Source organism: Rhinopithecus roxellana, chromosome 8 (assembly GCF_007565055.1).
Source record: "Rhinopithecus roxellana isolate Shanxi Qingling chromosome 8, ASM756505v1, whole genome shotgun sequence".
Lineage (NCBI taxonomy): Eukaryota > Metazoa > Chordata > Mammalia > Primates > Cercopithecidae > Rhinopithecus > Rhinopithecus roxellana.
In genome coordinates, this window is record NC_044556.1 from 100,627,268 (window position 1) to 100,646,883 (window position 19,616).

General features: G+C 42.6%; 2 pseudogenes; one reads left to right on the forward strand and one right to left on the reverse strand.

The window, feature by feature from the left end:
- LOC104679215 overlaps positions 1 to 19,616 on the reverse strand; it is a 42,214-nt pseudogene that overhangs the window by 5,620 nt on the left and 16,978 nt on the right.
- On the forward strand, positions 9,299 to 9,370 carry LOC115899495 (annotated as a pseudogene).

Consider the following 19,616-nt stretch of genomic DNA (forward strand, 5'->3'; position numbering starts at 1 on the left):
CGTGATTCCAGGGATTTGCTTTCTATTCTGTTATCCAATGAAATCATCTTGCTATTTCTAAGGAATATTTTCAACAGTCTGCATTGCCACCAAGTTATAAAACAATCAGAAAACAGAGAGAAAATGTCCAACTAATTCAGAGATTATAATTATTTGGGAGTATCTTCTCCCCAATTTTTCGATACTGTTTTTTTGTTAGTTTTGTTTGGTTTTTGAGACAGTCTCACTCTGTTGCCCAGGCTGGAGTGCAGTGGCATGATCTTGGCTCACTGCAACCTCTGCCTCCCAGATTCAAGCAATTCTCTGCCTCAGACTCCCAAGTAGCAGGGATTACAGGTGCCCGCCAACACACCCGGCTAATTTTTGTATTTTTAGTAGAGACGGGGTTTCACCATCTTGGCCAGGCCGATCTTGAACTCCTGACTTCATGATCCACCCACCGCAGCCTCCCAGAGTGCTGGGATTACAGGCCTGAGCCACCGTGCCTGGCCCAGACACTGTTTTAATGATGTTTTAAAGTCTGATGTTCCTGGTGGTGCTTTTAAAAGGGATCCCTGGATTTATCATACAACCACATTAGAGCGATTCTTCACCATACGAAATAACTTACCAAAGAGGTTTTCCTACCAAATGACTTCACTGTACTTCTGAAATCACCATACATAAAAATTTACTGATTTATCAAAAAAAAGGCTCTAAGACTTTTAATAAAACATTTTTTAAAATCAGAAGGTGTGCTTATTCGAAACCATATGTTTATATCTGAAAGCTTTGTGTAGTCATTTTTTAAAAAATAGACTTTATCTTTTAGAGCAGTTTTAGTCTCATAGCAAAGTTAAGTGGAAAGTACAGAGAGTTTCCCTATAACCCTGCCCTGCACACACTGCCTCTCTACAGTCAACTTCACCACCACCGTGGTACATTTGTTACAATCAATTAAGCAGCATTGACACATCATTATCAAATTAATAGTTTACCTTCAGGTTAACTCTTTGTATTATATATCCTTTGGGGTTTTTTGTTTTGTTTTGTTTTGTTTTGAGATGGAGTCTGGCTCTGTAACCTAGGCTGGAGTACAATGGTGGGATCTCGGCTCACTGCAACCTCCGCATGCCGGGTTCAAGCGATTCTCCTGCCTCAGCCTCTCAAGTAGCTAGGATTACAGGAGGGCGCCACCACACCTAATTTTTGCATTTTTAGTAGAGACAGGGTTTCACCATGTTGGCCAGGCTGGTCTTGAACTCCTGACCTCAAATGATCCACTCACCTCGGCCTCCCAAAGTGCTGAGATTACAGGCATGAGCCACCGCACCTGGCCCATCCTGTGGGTTTTGACAAGTGTTTAATAATGTGTATCTACAGTTGTAGAATCACACAGAATAGTTTTCGCTGCCTTAAAAATCCCCTGCACTCTACCTTTTCATCCCTCTCTGCCCCAGTGAAATAATTTTAAAATAAACCTTACTACCTAGAAGTTTATCTCACAAATGGAAAAGTCCATATGAGCTGGAATTCATTCTAACCACGTAGATTAAAACAAAACATCAAATTCATTAGCTTAAAATGGTTTCTCTTCATTCTGTCTGCATGATGTGCTTTCAAGAGAAAAAGAACTGCTGGGTAGTGGCGCCCAGTTATCTTACAAAACATTAATGATCATCAACTCGATATTCTGACCAAAATTATGAACCAGGAAAGTGAGATTTTAAATCTTGCAGCAATCCAGATGGCTTAAGCGAAATCAGAGATAAGAAAAATCTCTGTAGCACTGTCAAGGTTATGGAAGAAAATTAAGATACAATGACTGCTGTAGACTATTTTTGTAGTCTCCCAAAATGTATGCACACTAAAATGATGGTATTTAGAAGTGGGGCCTTTGGGAGGTAATTAAGTCATGAGGGTTGAGCTTTCATGAATGGGGTTAGTGTCCTTATAAAAGAGACTGCAGAGAGCTCCTTCGTCTCTTCTCCATATGAGGACCCAGAGAGAAGATGGCGGTCTATGAACCAGGAAGTGGGCCTTCACCACACACTGAATCTGGCACATTGCTCTTGGACTCCCAGCCTCCAGAACTGTGAGAAATAAATATTTGTTGTTTAAGCTATGTAGTCTATGGTATTTCTGTTATAGCAGCCCAGACAGAAAGACAATGATTTTCCTTAGGTGTCTTTGGAATAGCACCCTACAGCCACGACTTCCCACGTCATTCTGTACAGTCACCTCTAAAATGCTTCAGACCAGAATTGGCTGAGGATTCTCTACACCTCAGCCTGCTGCATAAGGTATCTATGCCACCTGCATTTCCGCATGTAAAAAAACATAGCTCTGATATGTTTTGAGTGACAACTAAAAAAATCCCCGTACTGTCCTGAAAAGTTGCATTCAAATCTTAATCTTTTTTTTTTTTTTTTTTTTTAAACAGAGTCTCACTCTGTCGCCCGGCTGGAGTGCAGTGGCGCAATCTTGGCTCACTGCAACCTCCACCTCCCGGGTTCAAGCAATTCTCCTGTCTCAGCCACCTGAGTAGCTGGAATTACAGGCACGTGCCATCACGCCCAGCTAATTTTTGTATTTTTAGTAGAGACGGGGTTTCACCGTGTTGGTCAGGCTGGTCTCGAACTCCTGACCTCATGATCTGCCTGCTTCGGCCTCCCAAAATGCTGGGATTACAAGCATGAGCCACCGCGCCTGGCCCTTTCTTAATCATTTTTTTTATGGAAACCTACTAATGTGTTCTTGTTTGTTAATTTCTATGATGTGGAGGAATAGACCCTCCCCTGCCACTAGAGATAAGTAAAGGGTAGACAGCCACTTCTCAGGGATGTTATAGGGGGTTTAGGCATCAAAATGAATGATTGAGCCATTTAGGTTTTAAGAGTTTTTCAACCTCGACTTTCATGATTCCACCTAAAAAACAGAGCTGTACTGAGCTTTTTTTCAACCAACCAACAAACGAAAAACACTTTTTATGACCTATTTGAAACATTTTAGAATAGTCCTGTTCTATTTTTAGTATGAACATCAGTGTCAGCAACTCAGTGAGTGGCCCATTGTCCTGTCCTCCCACATTCAAGAGTTTGAACTGGATTGAGTGAACGGAACCATCAGAAGTCACAGTTCTCATACTCATGAAATAAACTAGACTAGACTACACATAATAATGTCCAAGAAACAGGAATGTAGTATACTTAAAAAAAAAAAAAATATATATATATATATATATAGAGAGAGAGAGAGAGAGAGAGCAAGTGAATGGGCGTTGTGGTTCAAGCCAGCAATCCCAGCACTTTGGGAGGCTGAGGCGGGCGATTCACTTGAGGTCGGGAGTGTGAGACCAGCCTGGTCAATATAGCACAACCTCCTCTCTACTAAAAATATAAAAAATTAGCTGGGCATGGTGGTGCATGCCTGTAATCCCAGCTACTTGGGAGGCTGAGGCAGGAGAGTTGCCTGAACCTGGCAGGCAGAGATTGCAGTGAACTGAGATCACATCACTGTACTCCTGCCTGGGTGACAGAGTGATACTGTCTCAAAAAAAAAAAAAAAAAAAAAGTGAGAAAAACTTTCTGACTCAAAGATTGAAACTTGAAACTAACAAAAGCTGGTGTTGAGATAAAGGGAACTAGTTATTGTGGGGTTATTTTAATATAATTGTTTACTAAAGAAATTTTTTAAAGCATCTGAATATTAGTGTCATAAATAACTATTTGGGAGAAAAGTCATTGGACTGTCTTGGGATATCAGTACACCATTTCTTCCAACATTCATAGTACCAGCATTAGCAACATTCGGACTTTGCAGATTTTGAAGACAATCTTCTCATCCCAGAGTAAGTGTCTCATCCATCACTGTCATTATATTTAAAATATAATTATGTTGGCCGGGCACGGTGGCTCATGCCTGTAATCCCAGCACTTTGGGAGGCCAAGGAGGGCGAATCACCTCAGTTCAGGACCTTGAGACCAGCCTGGCCAACATGGTGAAACCCATCTCTACTAAAATTACAAAAATTAGCCAGGTATGGTGGTGGACGCCTGTAATCCCAGCTACTTGGGAGGCTGAGGCAGGAGAATCACTTGAACGTGGAAGGTGGAGGTTGTAATGAGCCGAGACCATGCCATTGCACTCCAGCCTGGCCTACAAGAGCGAAACTCTGTATCAAAAAAAAAAAAAGAAAAAGAAAAAGAAAAAGAAAGAAAATAACATGCTGTAATGTATTTGCCACTTTTATAGGATTTTCTGTGTTGTGAATGAGAATTTGAATCAATTTTTCCTTTTTAAATTAAAAAAATAATAAACTTAAGCTGAGACGTGTTTTAAATGAGTCCTTCCCATCCCTCCAAAATTTTTTTCTTGTTCTTCCACATGGATTCTCATCTGTAAGTACTTCCCATGCTGAAAGGCAAAACTGGTGCGTGTCTTTCTTCGACTTCCTATGACCCATGAAGGAAAGAAGTTGTTGTTGTTGTTTGTGTTGTTTTTGAGATGGCGTTTCACTCTTGTTGCCCAGGCTGGAGTGCAATGGTGCTATCTCGGCTCACCGCAACCTCCGCCTCTTGAGTTCAAGCGATTCTCCTGCCTCAGCCTCCCGAGTAGCTGGAATTACAGGCATGCACCACCTGGCCCGGCTAATTTTTTGTATTTTTAGTAGAGACGGGATTTTCTCCATTTTAGTCAGGCTGATCTCGAACTCCTGACCTCAGGTGATCCATACGCCTTGGCCTCCCAAGATGTTGGGATTACAGGCATGAGCCACCACGCCCGGCCAGGAAAGAATGTTTTATGAAGATGTAATCCTTCAGCTGAGGGTTCAAGTATGAAGCAATGGTCTTTGATTTTCCTTCCTTTAGATCAATCAAAAATTTTAAAGTGAATAAAATGACCATAAGGCAATTAGGGTAATATTATTTACATATTTTTTTAAAAAATAAAAGTTGAGGCTGGGCATTGTGGCTAATACCTGTACTCTCAGTGCTGTGGGAGGCTGAGGCAGGAAGATCGCTTGAGCCCAGGAGCTAGAGACCAGCCTGGGCAACAGAGCAAGACTGCGTCTCTACAAAATTTTGAAAATTAGCCACGTGTGGTGGTGTGTCCCTTTAGCCAGGCTACTTCAGCCAAGCTGAAGTGGGAGGACTGCTTGAGCCCAGGGGTTCATGGCTGCAGTGAGCCATGATCACACCACTGTACTCCAACCTGCGTGACAGAGTAAAACTCTGTCTCAAAAAATCAATACAAAATTGTTAAAAGTTGAACGATGATTAAAAACTACATATAGCGTTTGTATGCATGTGGATAAGATCTGGTTAGAAAACATGGACAAATGAAATCAGTTTCATACGCTTGCAAAAATGTAGGTACGTTTTAAATGTTTATTGAAATGTACATTTGTTGGAGGCACAAATATTTCTTATGATTAGGCATAATTGAAGCCTGTCAGTAACAATATGAACAATTAAGCAGCTGATCAATTATTGCCTCCTCCTCCCTGCTCTTGTTACCCAATAAATAGGAAGAGCTGTAGAAGTTTGGGGGACTGCCTTTACTCACTAGAAGCAGGGCTCTCTTCTTCCCCATGCTAGTCCTTCCTTAAAATAGTTACTTTTGTTTTAAATTATTTTTTCTAGTTCATCCCTTTGTTCGGTCATAATGATGGTCTCAAAAGTAATGGTAGTAACTGCTGCAGTGAGGGTCTCAAGTAGTAGTAGTGGCAGTCAGCCACATACATTTATATAGCTACCTTATCTGTGAAATAAAGTTAGTGATGACACTGAATATCTACAGCGAGAGATAAAGATAGGATGGGAACAGATGTGCATGTATATATGCATATTTTCAAACTGAGTTAATCTTTTAAGTATTATATCTATAGGCCCTTTGCTTGTTCTTAAAAGTTTACTACCAACTCTCTAGGAAACAGCCCTAAGTTCAGATTTTCAGAACTTGGGAAGTCTCTAAAAAACATCTATTGAAGTGGCAATTTGATAAGACTTACTAAAGGGACTTAAGGAACACTAGTCCCGATAATGCTTAGTGTCCACTGGGATGCACTAGAATTTTTGTTTTCGTGGGAAGTTGGGCCCTTTGGGGAAAGTAGAAAGAAGACTTTGTTCAGTAAGAGAAAAGAACAGTGATGCTACTTACTGGTAACCCGTCTATAGGAAACCAAACTTCCAGTCCTTTTTCTACCACCAAGTGACTTGAGTCAGTTCATCTAACCTTTCTTTTTAGATATCCTCACCTGTAAAGTGAGTGCAATAATTCTTGCCTTCCCTAAGCCTTATAAAGCTGATGTACAAGTAAAGTGAAATAACAGCATTTGGTGGTGCTGACTCCTTGCTATTTTCAGGTACTTTTCATTTCAAGGCTCATCCAAGCTTCATTGGAGGATCCAACTTCATAATAAAAGAACAAGACTATAAATGGAACCATATTTTGGATTGTGAATTGCAAAAATAAATCCAAATGACAAAACCTTAACGTCCACAAAGGCAAGGACAGGGTCTGTTTGGTCACAACTGAATGCCCAGCCCCAGGTCAGGAGACTAACATATAAGTAGTCAGTCTATAGATATTTGTCAAATGGACATGCAGATTGGCCTTCATGGTTATCTCTATGGAGAAACTAGCTCTGAGAAAGTAACCCATACTTAGGGTATGAATGCAGTGCTCAATATTCTTTTTTGTTTTTTTTTGAGACAGAGTCTTGCACTGTCCCTCGGACTGGAGTACAATGGCACGAACTCAGCTCACTGCAACCTTCGCCTCCTGGGTTCATGTGATTCTCCTGCCTCAGCCTCCTGAGTAGCTAGGATTACAGGTGACACCACCACACCTGGCTAATTTTTTGTATTTTTAGTACAGATGGATTTTCACCATGTTGGCCAGACTGGTCTTGAACTCCTAACCTCGTGATCCGCCTGCTTCGGCCTCGCAAAGTGCTGGGATTACAGGCATGAGCCACCCCACATGGCCGGAAAGTTGTTTGTTCTTTTCCTTTTGGTTTTTTTTTGGGGCGCCATCTCAGCTCACTGCAACCTCTGCCTCCCAGGTTCAAGCGATTCTCCTGCTCCAGCCTCCCGAGTAGGTGGGACTACAGGCACACACCACCATGCCCAGCTAATTTTTGTATTTTTAGTAGAGATGGGGTTTCACCATGTTGGCCAGGATTGTCTTCATTTCTTGACCTTGTGATCTGCCTGACTCGGCCTCCCAAAATGTTGGAATTACAGGCATGAGCCACTGTACCTGCACAGTGCTCAATATTCTACCGGATGTAGAAGGCAGCCAGACAGGGAGGGATTCGGAAAGTATATACTAATGGCTCTTTACTTGCGTGCTTAAGCAGTATTCTATGTTGTCTTTGAAGTCTACATATCCATAAATGTGGATATGAATGTTGGTAGAGATTATTCAAAACAGCAATATGTTATTTGATTTGTTATATAGAGTTAAGAAAATTGTTGGCTCTTCAAATGTTGCAGGTAGGTAGTTCACAGACAGCATTAACAGTAATGCCAGTTAAAGTGTTTGCTGGATGCATTGTGGTCTTTGTTGGTGTCTTTGTAGTGAGAACAGCTCCCTAGAAGACTCAGACCCAAGTCACCTTGGTTGTAAGTTCCTTTGATAGATCACAGTTCTTGGTTCATTCAGTCCTGGTTATAGGTCCTCAAGACTATTCTACCTCTTTAATGGATTATATAGCTACATCATAAAAGATGGGCTGAATGAACCTCCTTATAATGATTTAAAATTTTTCATTTCTGGGTCATTTTGTAAAAAGTTCTTTCCCTCTCTCAGGAGCCAGACACAAATATGTAGTACCCTTGAAGCAAATATTCCCTCCACCTGAGAAGAAAAGGGAAAAATGGGAATAAGGAAAAGGAGTGATTACACTTCGTAATTTGAACAAAATCTGATCCTGGCATTGATAGTTCTGAACTGAGCCTCACCAGAGAGCCTGGGGACTCTACTACCCGCTGCTGTCTTGAATGCAGGCTTATAAACAGCTAGACTTTATAATAGCTTACAACAATTTATGCAACCAAAAATTACAGTAATTTAAAATAGAGGACGGGCGCAGTGGCTCACACCTGTAATCTCAGCACTTTGGAAGGCCGAGGCGGGCGGATCACTTGAGGTCAGGAGTTCAAGACCAGCCTGGCCAACATGGCGAAACCTCATCTGTACAAAAAATACAAAAATTAGCTGGGCATCGTGACGCATGCCTGTATTCCCAGCTACTCAAGAGGCTGAGGCAGGAGAATCGCTTGAACCTGGGAGCCGGAGGTTGCAGTGAACCCAGATCATGCCACTGCACTCCAGCCTGGGTGACAGAGTGAGTCTTCATCTCAATAAATAAATAAATAAATAAATAAATAATAAAATAGGGATACTGTACCACAAAAACCCTGTTAGTTTGAAGCCTTCTGTTCCCTCATCATTTACTCTTATTTTTCATAAGTTCATCTATGAGGTTTAGAAATTTCATATTTGTCTTTTTTTCCTAACCAATATTTGCGGAGGGTTAACAAATTTTCACCCACAAAGAAGTTCTCCGTTAAAAAACACTGGTTCCATTTTAAAATTGTAATTGTTGCCCAGATAAGAACTAATTTAATAATTATATTGGACCAATGTTCTTTATTTGTTGAAGTAGCTAGTGTTATTTATACAGCTTTAAGAGAATTTGTTTTACATAAGCAGAATTATCATTTTATTGTTAGTTTAAGTTGCAATATGACCTTCAGTTCCTGGCAACACAGAAATTACTTTTTAGTGCCTCATTTTCCAAATAAATACATCCAAATAATTTCACATTTAGAACACAATTTCAGGCTGGGCGTGGTGGCTCATACCTGTAATCCCAGCACTTTGGGAGGCCAAGGTAGGTGGATCATTTGAGGTTCAAGACCAGCCTGGTCACCATGGTGAAAATCTGTCTCTACTAAAAATACAAAAAATTAGCTGGGTGTGGTGGCACGTGCCTATAGTCCCAGTTATTCAGGAGGCTGAGGCAGGAGAGTCACATGAACCCGGGAGGTGGGGGTTGCAGTGAGCCGAGATCATGCCACTGCACTCCAGCCTGGGCAACAGAGCAAGACTCTGTCTCAAAACAAAAACAAAAACAAAAACAAAAACCCATAATTTTAAAATCACTACTCCTTTTTATATAGCATTTCTCAAAATCACACAGGCACATAAATATGCACCATGGATACATTATAGTTCCCATGTGTACATGGATACATGTGGTTTCTTTGATATTCCTAGAAAAGATTCTCTCTAATGGAAATACTAGATCCTTTTGTAAATCATAAGCATGATGGTTGAGGTTTCACACACATGTATGAAATGTGTCTCCCTCAAACTGATAGGGACAGGAGGCAGGGAAATTCTGGGCAGAAGAGAGTGGGTCCCCGGCAAGAGTCCCACCCTCAAGCCTGGAACTGCAGCCCAAAGTGAGAACTGACATCCCTGTTTTCCCACTCAAATGTTGCCTTCTCCAAAACCCCCATGGCCCATTCCACCCCTAATCCTGTGCCTATAAGAACCCTAGACTCTACGGGCAGAGAAGAGGAGAAGCAGTTGGATGTCGGAGATTACAGCTGAACATCAGAGAGTCCCTGACCCCTTCATGAGCGGGAACTGGAGTGCAGCTGCTGGAACTAGCTGGCTGACTTCAGAGGGACAGCTTGACCGTGTAGCTCTGGAGAGGAGTCTAGCCGAGGGCGGCCAGACTCTGGGGAAAGATTACCTTCCTGCTCCATCCCCTTTTCAGCTCCTCCTACTGCTGAGAGCTGTTTTCATCGACAATAAAATCCCCTGTATTTACCATCTCCAACTTGTTTGTGTGACCTCATTCCTTCTGGATGCTGGACAAGAACTCGGTACGGGTGCGAAAGGCTGTCACACTGACCCTCCACTGAGCTGTTAACACTTAAGCTGTCTGTGGAGAGCAAGGCTAAAAGAGCACTGACTGTAACACTCCTTCGGGGGCTTCAGGGGTTGTGGGCACACCCCTAGAGGCTGCCATGGGGGTGGTATAAAGTTCATTCCTGCCAGCGCCCAAAGCAGTCACCCTGGCTCCTGCACCTGCTCACCTGCATGCTCCCTCCTGGGAGAGGTCGAGTGCAGTGGGTTCAAGTGAGTGCAGTTCACTCCTGCCTGCGTGGAAGCAGCCAGCTAGTTCCAGCAGCTGCACTCCAGTTCCTGCTCACGAAGGGGTCAGGGAAACTTCTTGATTCAAAACTTTGTTACTACATCAGCACATTACCCACCTGATTAAAAAATATATATACTGAAGAAAACATGATAAGAATTTAATGTTAATCTGTTGGAAACATTCTTTCCGCTTTCATGCCCATTTTTACACCTGTGGAAACAGAGGTGGGAGGAAACATCGCAGGAGGAGGCCCTGGGACAACAGCCAAGCCAATTAGTTGGGAAACTGAAGCAAAGGTAGTCCCGGCACCTGGGTTCTTCCCTCTCTTCTGGGCCTGGAGTGAGAAGTGGGAGGGGATCTACCTCTAGGCTGGAGTTGTAAGGGTGGGCAGCACATTCTGCTTCCCCCTCATTCCAACCAGAAATTGGCCAGGACATAAGTCTCTGTTGCCTCTGTAGACTCTCACCACCACTCTCCCAAGAAGGTGTACAAATAAGTGCAACAGACACTCTATACAGACTCTGATCCCGAAAGGTAAGCCCATGGTCTAAACTTACTGAATACCTGGGGCAAGCCGACACTAGAGAACAGAAAATAAAGGGAATTTCTTACTTGGGAGAAAACAGAGTTAATAGAGCAAACAAGGCAGGGCTTTATATATTTAAAAAGTATATAGTCTCCAAATTTAAGAGAAGACATTACTTACATGAAAGGCTATTATGTATTTTTAAAACATTTAGGGATCTTGGAAATGAAATGCCTAGTTGTTCAAAAATCATTTTCAGCCAACAACAGATGAATAGGTCAACTAAATGTGATATAGACATAAAATAGAATATTTTTCAGCCTTAAAAAGGAAAGACTTTCTTTTTCTTCTTCTTCTTCTTCTTCTTTTTTTTTTTTTTTTTTTTTTTTTTTTTTTTGAGACACGGTCTTACTCTATCACCCAGGCTAGAGTGCAGTGGTGCTGCAACTCCCAGGTAATTTTTAAAAAATTTTTGTAGAGACAGGATTGCTGTATTTCCCAGGCTGGTCTCCAACTCCTAGGCTCAAGTAATCCTCCTGCCTTGGCCTCCCAAAGTGCTGGGATTACAGGCGAGCCACTGCACCTGGCCAAGGAAAGAGATTCCGAAGTATGCCACAATATGGATAAACCTGGAGGACATTATACTAAGTTAAATAAGGCGGCCACAAAGGGACAAATATTGTATGATTCCACTTATATGAGGTACCTAGAATAGGCAAATACATAGAGACAGAAAGTGTAACAAAGATTAGCTGTGGCTGGAAAGAGAAAGGAAGGGGGAGTTACTGTTTTGGGTGTAGAGTTTCTGTTTGAGATGATAAAAGGTTCTGGGAATGAATAGTGGTGATGGTTGCACAATAGTATGAATGTACTTAATGCCACTGAATTGTACACTTAAAATAGTTAAAATGATACATTTTATATTATGCATATTTTACCACAATTTTTAAAAAATCACTTTGGGGCTGGGCATGGTGGTTCACACCTGTAATCCCAGTACCTTGGGAGGATGAGACGGGAAGATCCCTTGAGGCCAGGAGTTCAAGACCATCCTGGGCAAATAGTAAGACCCCATTTCTATTAAAAAAAAAAAAAGAAGAAGAAGAAGAAAGGAGGAGGAGAAGAAAGGAGAAAAACCACTTTGCTTTACACAGAAGAATGAGAATAGCAGCTGAAGAATTTCACCCCAAAGTTAAGAGGCAGAGTGGATACAACTAAAAGTTCTAATATTGGGGTTCATGCATTTCATTGACTTCATTGTCCTCATGCCTCATCAACTTCTCCTCCAGAAAAATTACCTTAAGGGGCCTAACTCAGTCCCACCCCCATCCCAGCTTCCACCCAGCAATAGGTTCCAGCCAGCAGCAATGGACCTGCTGGGTGCCTGGTCTGGAGCCTGGGCTTGTGGCTTGGCCAAGACATGTGCCTCCAAGGAGCACTCTAAGAAGCCCAGACCCAACAGCAGCCCCTCAGCACCCCCTTCCGTCTCCAGCAAGGTGCTTCCCTAGATGTGGACACTGTCCCCATCTAGAGTACAGGTCTCAGAAAATGAAAGATCAGAATTAATCGATTACTCCAAAGCACATGAAAAACCCCCCTCCAAATGCTAGTAGCCCTCAGCAAAGGCCCCAAAGCTCAATGCCCTTACTTCCTCCTTCATGCCTAAACCTGCTCCTTTGCCCCGGGCCAGGGCCCTGCAGTGGCTTGTCTTGCATTGCGGTGTTTGGAGTCTTGTCTTGGGTCCCCCAGTGGAGTATGCAATGTAGCACCAGAGGAAGCAGCCCTGGGTAGTAAGCAGGGGCATGAGCTTAGCCTCCAGGGGAGCCCGTGACCTTGGGGCTCGAAAAGGGTGAGAACCAAGCAGCCTTTAAAGCAAAGCAAGAGGGAGAGGCAGGCCGAATGTGACTCTCCCCTCAGCCTGTGAAAGCAGTCACAGCGTACTCACCCAAACATGCGCAGATTTACCTGTCCACAGAGTCTGACTGCCCCACTGAAACCCTAGTTACCACCTGTTATTAATGGACTCCAGAGGCCTGAGTGAACCTGCTTCATAAGAAGCCTAGTCCTGGCCGGGCACGGTGGCTCAAGCCTGTAATCCCAGCACTTTGGGAGGCCGAGACGGACGGATCACGAGGTCGGGAGATCGGGACCATCCTGGCTAATCCTGTGAAACCCCGTCTCTTCTAAAAAATACAAAAAACTAGCCGGGCGAGGTGGCGGGCGCCTGTAGTCCCAGCTACTCAGGAGGCAGAAGAATGGCGTGAACCCGGGAGGCGGAGCTTGCAGTGAGCCGAGATCTGGCCACTGCACTCCAGCCTGGGTGACAGAGCGAGACTCCGTCTCAAAAAAAAAAAAAAAAAAAAGAAGCCTAGTCCCAGGCCTGGTTAAACCCAGCAAGCGCAGGTTGTCCGCAGCTTTTACTGCTTTGAACTGATGGGAGGGAAGTACCTTTCTGTATCAACCCAATAAAGCAATCCTTTTATTCCGTTTTCCTGCTTTATTTATTAAATGCAATTGTGCAGTTGAAGGTGCACTGTGCGAGCAGTCATCTCAGTAAGAGCTAACGTCTGAGTGCTTCCTCTGTGCCAGGCTTTACGCCAAAGGCTTTTCATGGATCACATCCTCAGAACAACAGTGTGATGAAGCAAGGGCTGCTCTCCTTTTTATTTCAGACATGAGAAAACTGAAGCTTAGAAATAGTTCATAATACCCTAAACTAACAGAGGTAACAACAGGCAATGTAGGATTTGGCTCCATAGAATTTGATTCCAGGGACCTGGGCCCATCCACTGATGTATATGGGCTTGGAGTCTAGTTTTCATTCTATTGCTAGCTCACTGGGTGACATTGTGCAAGTCATTCATCTGTCACAGCCTTGGTTTCCTTATCTGTAAATAAATGATCACATTAAGCCGCTTTTAGCCGAGGTTTTATGACTATTATTGAGTACCTGCTGTTTAGAAGGCCTTTGCTGACAGAGAGATGTTGAACTGCTGTAACTGTTTTGGGGTGAACTTTTTGCTGTACATTAATTTTGCAAGGCCATTTAGCTCAGGAGGCCTCTTTCAGTCTCTAGGCTTTACTGACTGGTTTATTATCCAGTCTTGAATTTATTCTACCACATCCCCAAACAAGCACCAAGTGAAAAGCTTTTCATTTTCTCCACTAAAAGAACAAAACTTTTTATTAACATTTGGAATCCACTGTCTCTGGAGAGACTCTTTTCCCTGTACCATCTGGGTTATAGGACCTATACCGGCTTTGTCTTATTAATATGTTCATCTATTGACTTGAACCTGCTTTCCTCTTTAGAGAATCAGTCTTGATCATTTAGAAGGCTATTGCCTAGAATTACCTCCATTGATTTCTATAATATACTGGATTCAGATGCAACCAGGATTTGCAGTGAAACACAGTTATATATAAACTTATATTGAACTTATAAGTAACATTGAACAGGTGGCTCACTCTTGTAATCCCAGCACTTTCGGAGGCCAAGGCAGGTGGATCATTTGAGGCCAGGAGTTCGAAACCAGTCTGGCCAAACTGGTGAAACCCCATTTCTACCAAAAACACAAAAATTAGTTGGGCATGATGGTAGGTGCCTATAGTGCCACCTACTCAGGAGGCTGAGGCAGGAGAATTGCTTGAGCCCAGAAGGTAGAGGTTGCACTGAGCAGAGATTGTACCATTGCACTCCAGCCTGGGTGACAGAGCGTGACTCCATCTCAAAAAAAAAAAAAAAAAAGAAAGTTATATTGAACAATCAGATAAACCCAACATCATAGAAGAACATTTGGGGTGGAGTGAAAGGACCAGAATACTATAATACTATGTTTAGAATTAGACAAACTGGAGTTCAAATGTCAGCACCTACTTTTTAAAAATTTTTTTTAGTTAGTGTGACTTTAGATAAGCCAATTAGCTTCTCTGAGCACTACTTTCCTCAGCTCTTCAAAGTAATATTTTCCCCATAATAACAAACAACTATATGATGCCCTGTTCTACATATTAACTTGTTCAATCCTTAGAACAACCACCTAGGTAGATATTTTATCATCCCCAATTTTACAGATGGGTTATGCAACTTGCCTAAGTTCAGTTACTAAGTGGTGGAGACAGAATCTGAGCCAGGCAGTCGGCTCCAGGGGTCATGTTCCTAAACACAGCAGGACCCTAACTAACTTAGCAGTGTTTATAATACCAACTCCCAGTCCTGGCGTTCATGTTCCAAGCTCCTAGTAATCTGTCATTGAAGAAACCAAATACTGTACTAGATATACAATATACAGAAGGAGAGCTGAGTAAGGTAAGTATATCACAACTTTTATGCTCTTAAATCCCTGGAAGAAGTAGCAGCAGGATTCCCCATGATTTTATTAACTCAGAAGATTGACTTGTGACTTCTGGGCAAGGATAGGGCCTCTGCTTGTGCTGAAAATGTTGACAGAGCTTAATATTGGCTTTGAACTTCATCTTTAGGCCTAGTTCATAGAAACGTTTCTTAGGCAAAGTTTGATCATGGATAGTTCACAAAGAATAAAGGTGAGAATTCCTTGTGTCATTAGCTCTAGTTTCAGCTGAGAAGAGGGCAACTTTTTTTTTTTTTTTGGTTTTGTTTTGCTTTGTTTTGAGACGAAGTCTCACTCTGTTGCCCAGGCTGGAGTGCAGTGACACCATCTCGGCTCACTACAACCTCGGCCTCCGGGGTTCAAGCGATTCTCCTGCCTCAGCCTCCTGAGTAGCTGAGAATACAGGTGCCCACCACCACGCCTGGCTAATTTTTGTATTTTTAGTGGAGACGGGTTTTGACATGTTGGCCAGGCTGATCTCAAACTTCTGACCTCAGGTGATCCACCTGCCTCGGCCTCCCAAAGTGCTGGGATTACAGGATTGAGCCACTGCACCAGGCCAGAAGAGAGCAACTTTCATCTTCAAGATTCTTCAACTTCCTTTGGGAAGTGTCCTATCCTTGGGGTTTCAAAATGGTGGTCTGAAGTTAGTGGCGCCATATGATGCAAAACTATCCCGTTTGGCTTGCAAAGTGTTAACGTAGAGATTTTGCTTAAATTGAATTAGTCATTAACATTTAACAAGAAGGGCAGTTCACATTTATATTCAAGCTGCTGTTCCATTGAAAAATCTGAAGGAGCCAGGCACAGTGGCTCTAGCCTGTATTTCCAGCATGTTGGGAGGCTAAGGCAGGAGGATCACTTGAGGCCAGGAGCTTGAGACCAGCCTGAGCAACACAGTGAGACCCTGTCTCTATAAATAAATAAATAAAAATGGAAAGATTTTTTAAAAGAAAGAAAAATCAGAATATCTGACAACAGTCAGACGTGTCAATCACCGTCTGGAGCTTAGCAGACGCTGCTGCTACTGGAATGGGCATGTACCGCACTTCTCCATAGCCCCTCACCAACGCCACTTTCATTAATGTCACATTTCACTAATGTCCATACCTCCTGGCTCCTAATAGCAACTGAAATGGCCATCACGACTCCTGCTTCTTGGGGCTTTTCCCTGACATCAGCCCTTTTCACCAAATGCCTAGCACTTTTCTGGTTGAAGTCTGTCTGCTTCATTAACTCAATTAGAGACTCTTTCCAGGTTTTAAAAAACCCGGAAACATAGCCTTGCTAAAATGCAAACATCTCCCTAGAGGCCATTAAGGGAATAGGATTAACAGGATTTCAGGCGTCCAGAAGACCCATGTTATAAATGGCCTTTCAGCAGGATTTGCTGGATAATAAATCATCTTCAGGGCACATATTAGAGATATTTTAAGGCTATAGTTTCTTTATAAAGGTTTTTTTTTTTTTTTTTTTTTACCAGTAGTCACTTTTGAGAAGTGACTCATTTTGAGAAATGAATAAGTCAAGATCCAGAATTATATGGATAATGTACTCCGAATGTCACGTCTAAAGAAATCTATAGGCCGGGCGCGGTGGCTCAAGCCTGTAATCCCAGCACTTTGGGAGGCCGAGACGGGCGGATCACGAGGTCAGGAGATCGAGACCATCCTGGCTAACACGGTGAAACCCCGTCTCTACTAAAAATACAAAAACTAGCCAGGCGAGGTGGCGGGCGCCTGTAGTTCCAGCTACTCGGGAGGCTGAGGCAGGAGAATGGCGTAAACTCGGGAGGCAGAGCTTGCAGTGAGCGGAGATCTGGCCACTGCACTCCAGTCCGGGCGACAGAGCGAGACTCCGCCTCAAAAAAAAAAAAAAGATATCTATAGTGATGATCTACTTATTGCTAACTTATTAAGGGATTGTTTCTTAAAAACTCCTAAAATAATATGTACATAAGTGAATAAAACAAAATCCTTCATAGAGAGAATTTTCCTGACGATAATTCTTCAGGAAAACCTTTTCGGCCTCCAATTGCAGTCTTAGATATTTTTTTCCTAATTTGATACTTTCTTTTTTTTTTTTTTTTTTTTTTTTTTGAGACGGAGTCTCGCTCTGCCGCCCAGGCTGGAGTGCAGTGGCCGGATCTCAGCTCACTGCAAGCTCCGCCTCCTGGGTTTATGCCATTCTCCTGCCTCAGCCTCCCGAGTAGCTGGGACTACAGGCGCCCGCCACCTCGCCCGGCTAGTTTTTTTTGTATTTTTTAGTAGAGACGGGGTTTCACCGTGTTAGCCAGGATGGTCTCGATCTCCTGACCTCGTGATCCGCCCGTCTCGGCCTCCCAAAGTGCTGGGATTACAGGCTTGAGCCACCGCGCCCGGCCCCTAATTTGATACTTTCTAAGATAGTATCTTCCTATGGAACCTTTTGTAATAGATCTACTACACAACTCATTATTTTTGACAATAGTTAAACCATATTTAATCAAGATCTCTGGAAAATCTAGAGCTATGTCCCATATATAATGAAAGTCCATTCAGATTTAAATGGATATAAACCAAGATAGCAGTATCATCAAAGCCATAATTGAGAATATCACCTCTCCCATAAGTAATCAGTAATTATAGATTTATGTTATATTTAGCATCTCTTAGAGCAGGTACTGTACAGTATAAAAAGCATCATATTATATCATTTCTCAACTAGGAATGCGAAAACATTGCTGACAATAGATGTGCTATCCAGAAAGAACAAGGAGTGTGCATAGTAGTTTGAAGCCTAGTCCTTGTTGAACTTTAATTATGACACAATTAAAATTACTTTATGTCTTTTTATGTTTATTTTCATTTACTTATTTTTTTTTTTTTTGAGACAGAGTCTCGCTCTGTCGGCCAGGCTGGAGTGCAGCAGCACCATCTTGGCTCACTGCAACCTCCGTTTTCCAGGCTCAAGCAATTCTCCTGCCTCAGCTGCCAGAGCAGCTGGGACTACAGGTGTGTGCCACCACACCCGGCTATTTGTTGTATTTTTAGTAGAGACACAGTTTCACCATTTTGGCCAGACTGTCTCGAACTCCTGACCTCAGTAATCTGCCTGCCTCAGCCTCCCAAAGTGTTGGGATTACAGGCGTAAGCCATCGTGCCCATTCTTTATGTCTTTTTAAATATTTATAGGACAACTCATATTTTGTATACTTTTAATTTTTATAAAATATTTTAACCACAATTCCCCCGGAAAGAAAAAAGGTGGCCATCTACTTACTATATTTTATAGGGCACCCAAAGTTCTCTGCCATTCAACATCAGTAGGCTTTGACAGCCTCTGAAATCACAGCTGTTGGTGACACACAATGCTGCCAAAAAATCTGCAACCTCTCTTATCTTGGTATCATTTGAATTCATGATACCATGTCTGCAAATCTACCTGGATTGCAATATTGGTCACATCTAATTTTACTTTTTTTTTTTAAAAAAAATCTCAACTCCAAGTTGTCCTCATGACAACCCCTGGCAATATTATTGGTTCAGACGCAGGATAAGTGATCAAAGTTGGTCCAGTAAGACATATGGGAAGGGCTTTCATTTTATGGCTAGAATAGAGGTCAGTGAAGAAGTGTCTTGTTCTAAAAGCTACTAGCAGCCATCTTGTGACCTGGAGGGAAGGGAGTCTGCAGTCTTCTCTGCTACATTGCTTAAATGTTTAATCAGGGTTACTAGATCCTCATCCCTATATTTAACCAAATCATTTCTAATTTGTTTTAATCTTTTAAAAAAGTTTTTTGAGACAGAGTCTTGCTCTGTTGCCTAGGCTGGAGTGCAATGGCACGATTTCGGCTCACTGCAACCTCCGTCTCCCGGGTTCAAGTGATTCTCCAGTCTCAGCCTCCTCAGTAGCTGGGACTACAGGTGCCCACCACCACAGCCAGCTAATTTTTATATTTTTAGTAGAGACAAGGTTTCACCATGTTGGTCAGGATGGTCTCCATCTTCTTACCTCGTGATCTGCCCACCTTGGCCTCCCAAAGTGCTGGGATTACAGGTGTGAGCCACCGCGCCCAGCCAAGTTTTGTATTTTTAGTAGAGACTGGGTTTCACCATGTTGGCCAGGCTGGTCTCGAACTCCTGACCTCAGATGATTTGCCCACTTTGGCCTCCCAAAGTGCTGGGATTACAGGCATGAGCCACCGCACCCAGCCCTAATTTATTGTAAAAGCACACTGCTCAAAGCAGAATTCTGTTTTTCTAAATTACTAAAAAGAAATAAATTTCTTTGTTACATGATATTTCAACTGCTAATCAAACACCGGTTAAGTAATGTAACAGATCTCTTACAATTTCATAATATTTCTCTTTCCATAGGTAACTAAGTTTTAGCTGTCACAGAACAAGTTTGATCAGGTTTGGGATCTTTAGAAGCCTTTTGATTCTTCTTACTAATGTGTTCCACCATGTTCTACAGCCCCAAATAACTTATTGGCCCACTGCTTCATTCTTGATCATTGCCGATTGCAGGAGAGAACTCACAGATAACGATGTTGACAGAATCGAGGCAGACAGAGAAGGCAAATCCAAATGCA